Here is a 4,014-nt window from a genome sequence, read left to right on the forward strand (position 1 = left end):
TGATTGCTCTTGTCAAAGGGGTCCCAAAGTTTTTGTTTCTTTAATGACTTATACAGTAGATGGTGTCTTACGGGTAACTCAACATTCCCATGAAGAAATCTGCTTCTGAATACATGGATTCTTCTAGGCAACAGTCTCTAGGCACTTCATTCATTTGTTCCTCCAATTCAACAAAGGCGTATTTTTTTAAACGCCAGTCATTGTGGTAAGTACCGGGAATAAAAAGTTACGTGACAAAATACCTGACCTCAAGGTGCTCACAGTCTAAAAACAATGAGACAGATAAAAGACACAAACATGCTCAATGCCGATGACATGCCAGGTGAGCCCCCTAGGGGCCTTGCCTTTGAAGGTGTGCCTTACTCCAGAAAGAGAAAAAAATCTCCCTAATTGACTCAAAGTTGAGTTTTCAAGGATGAGAAGTTTGCCAGGCCCTAAAGAGAAGACAGAGCATTCCAGACAGAGGGAAGAGCAAATGCACGGAGTAGGTACCCGATCCTAGAGGAGGCAGCAAGCCCACACACCCCAGTGGGTAGGAAGGGTAAACTAGGAAAGGGCAGTCGGGCCAGAAATATGGGGGGACGTGGCTGGTCAGCACCTGGAGACTTGGACGCTGGCAGCGGCCTATGGATTCAAGGAAGTCAGGTCCAAGCAAACACAGCCAGTAGCCAGAAGTAAACAGAATGCTGATTACTGATGACTGCAAAGAATTCAGAATGTTAGGGTCACAAGCCTCAGATGGCCTTAGGCCAGCAGGAGCACATCCAGTAATGCACTGGGAAAGCTTCTGTACCCATCCCCACTGTAATCTCCCGTAGCCCTCCCCCCAAGAAAGGATGAACCTGCTGTGCAAATACTATTTCCAGCCAAGTCCTACAGAGCTCTTTCCAACCAGACTGCTTGTCCAAAGCCCTTCTATAGAAATTCTAGAGCAACCACTGAGAGCCAGAAAGACAAAAGGAGAAAAAAATGTGAATTCCACAGCCTAAGTCTGAGTAATAATTGATAATAATTATAGCCAGTATTGATTGAGGCTTACTCAAGCACAGTGTCATCAATTTTTCCTGCATATGTCCTTAAATCTTTACACGGTCCTGTAAGGAAGTCCACGAGAGCTGTTACTTACGCTGTAGCACTATTTATTTGTTGTCACTTCGGCCTGAAAATTTTAAAATTTAACAGCTTTTTCCATGTATATTACTTTTAAATGTTCCAGACTCAAAGATAATATGTTAAGCTATTACATTAAAGAATATAGCTTCACAAAACTAAATATATTCTTAAATATTTAAATTCTACAAAGTTTCAAGAAATACTATCAAATCTAGCAACCTTTTTTTTTAATAGAAAAGAAGTTATTAAAACAAATAAGCATTCATACCAAAGACAAGACATGAAACTATTTTATAACAAATTATCAGATCGTACAGACTTTGATTTTCTCATTACTAATTACTAATTTGGAGCTAATTACTAATTTTTATTACTTCGAGTTCAGTAATTTGATTCATATAACTTCACAGAATAATTTTGGAATCGTTGTTCTTATTAGAGAGATAAAGTATACTAACTTAAATGACATCTAGGGAAGGGCACTTTTTTACTGAGTCTTGCAAAGCCACAGCCCAGCAGCAACCCTGGGAGAGGAGCCGAGAATGGACAGAGAAGCAAGTCCTGTGTCCATCCTTCGAGCCACGTCAAGCCTCTCCTGAGATCTCTCCTTGCACAATTCAGTTCTATGAGCCAATAAATTCCTTTTTTTTTTTTTTTTTTTTTTTACAGAAGCTACTTTGGTTGGAGTTTTCAATCACTGGCTACCAAGAGATCCTAACTGTTACAGAGCAACAGGATCAGACCTGCAAAATTCACTGCAGGGCGATCAGGTAGGAAGCTAATGACATAGTCCAAGAAAAGGAATGGGGTTAGTCACATAGGGCGACACAGCAGGGGCGGACTCAACAGGTGGTCAACTGATAGACTGATATGTGAGAGGTGGATAGACCAATGGGACAAAAGTGACGAGGGGAAGGAAGTAATCTAACCTGACTCCCATTTCTGAGCACCTTTTAGAATTTCATGAATTATTAACTGATAAAATTAGATATTTCCTGTACCTGGCTCACTCTCTTTTCTCCTCCTTGGATTATTGTAAAATCCCTCTAAACAGTCTCTCAAGAAGTGTCAGGTAGATAGTTATCTTTATGAAAGGAAGACCTTCACATTTTTTTGGAGAGACATCACTCAGCAAGATTAAACCACAAGGAAGAGAAGTAGATAATAAATGAGGAAATATACCTGGCTCAACTTGAGTGACAGCCATAACATTAGCCCTATTCAGAATGTTTCCTAAAAACATAAATCTCCAAGTCGTCAGGGTGATGTTCAGCATAAAAATCACAACATGTCCAAATATATGACATACTCATGTAATTAAATCAACTATCTATCGCCAGAAAGGACTTTTATTCCCTCTGAATCTGTGGTCTCCATGAAGCTACCAGGCCACCTCAAACATGATGCAGGTGCTTTCAGTGACTAACTAAATACCAGCTGTCAGCCATTTCATTGTATAAGTATAATTCCAAGAGTTGAAAAACATACTCATCTTCGCTGCTTTTTATATCATGTAACCACATACCTCACTCCTAGGATCACCAGAGTTTAAAATAAACATGTTATTATTCTATTAGCTCTAAGTAAATCAGTTACCAAAATGCACTATAATCAAATGGAAATATTGCTGGTATCTGATATCAATTATAAAGATTCCAGAAAATATTTTTTTAATTAATTTCACAAGGGCTATATGTACGCACAGCCAAAATTTAAGCAATCAGTCAAAGTTATACCCACACAAAACCCTCCAAAGAGTTTTGTTTGTTTGTTTGTTTCATCAACTTTATTCTGACACCATTGATGCTGGCGACAGCTCTTTATTTCCGATTTCTGTCCTGTACCAGAACTCTTCTTAAACAAACGATTTAAAAAAAAATTATTTTTCAACCCCTCGTTGGTGTCACTTTGACCCAATCTCCTGATCGAACATTCTATAACATAACTGAGCATTCTTTAAAAAGCTCAGGATCTTGTTCTAAATGTTCTTTCTTTATAATCCTACCCTTTCTCTAATACACACCCAAGCTTCCCTGCTAAGGAAATGCACAGCAGCATTTTCCATGAAGAGCAGTTCTCTAGGATGCTATTTCGTTTTCTCACATTTCCAGTTAGCAGTTAGGATGGATCTCATACTTACAAACTAAAAGCATGATGAGGCTACATTGGCATAGAGTCCTCTAAAAATAATGACATATTTAATTTTGATCTCCAGCTTGTGAAGAGTTATTTCTCTTCTGGTGAATTTTATCACTTGGTTTTCCATAGCAGTGGCGCCCAGCCCGGGCTATGCATCAGAATCCCTGTGAGGTTGTTTAAACATACAGATGCCGAAAGTCCTGCTGCCAGAAATTCTGAATCTGTAGCTAACATTTGTATATTTAAAAGCTCCACAGGTAATTCTGAGGGGCAGCCAGCACTGAGAACTGCTGTTCTACAATATGTCTAAGGTCTTTTCTTCTCAGGGAATGGAGTGGAGTATAAAGATGAAAGAATTCTTAAGTCTTGGAAGCAATGATTCAATATTGAGCCACATTCTTATCGAACTCTAATGGAGAAGAGGCTGTGTAAGTAAGACATGGAGAACAAGGAGGACAGCCTTGTCCCACCGTAGAGTCCTACGTCCCAGTCGTCACACCTTTCTCCAGCCTCCTCTGAACACGAACTTCTCCCCTGTGACACAGCTGTCTGCTGCCCAGATGTCCCCAAGTCTTCCAACCTGCTGGAATCACTTTGTTCTTTGAGATCTTGACAAACCTGAATTAAAACCCATTCTTTAACAGGGGAAAACGCAGAGACTTTTCCTATATCTTTGAGATTTATTGGGAGGGTAAACAGGATGGTAGAATTTTGCTCTTTGGTCTTTATGTTCATTCAGGCTGTTCTATCAAAAAATACCGT

This window comes from Pteropus vampyrus, unplaced genomic scaffold (assembly GCF_000151845.1).
Source record: "Pteropus vampyrus isolate Shadow unplaced genomic scaffold, Pvam_2.0 Scaffold96, whole genome shotgun sequence".
In the NCBI taxonomy this organism is placed as follows: Eukaryota; Metazoa; Chordata; class Mammalia; order Chiroptera; family Pteropodidae; genus Pteropus; species Pteropus vampyrus.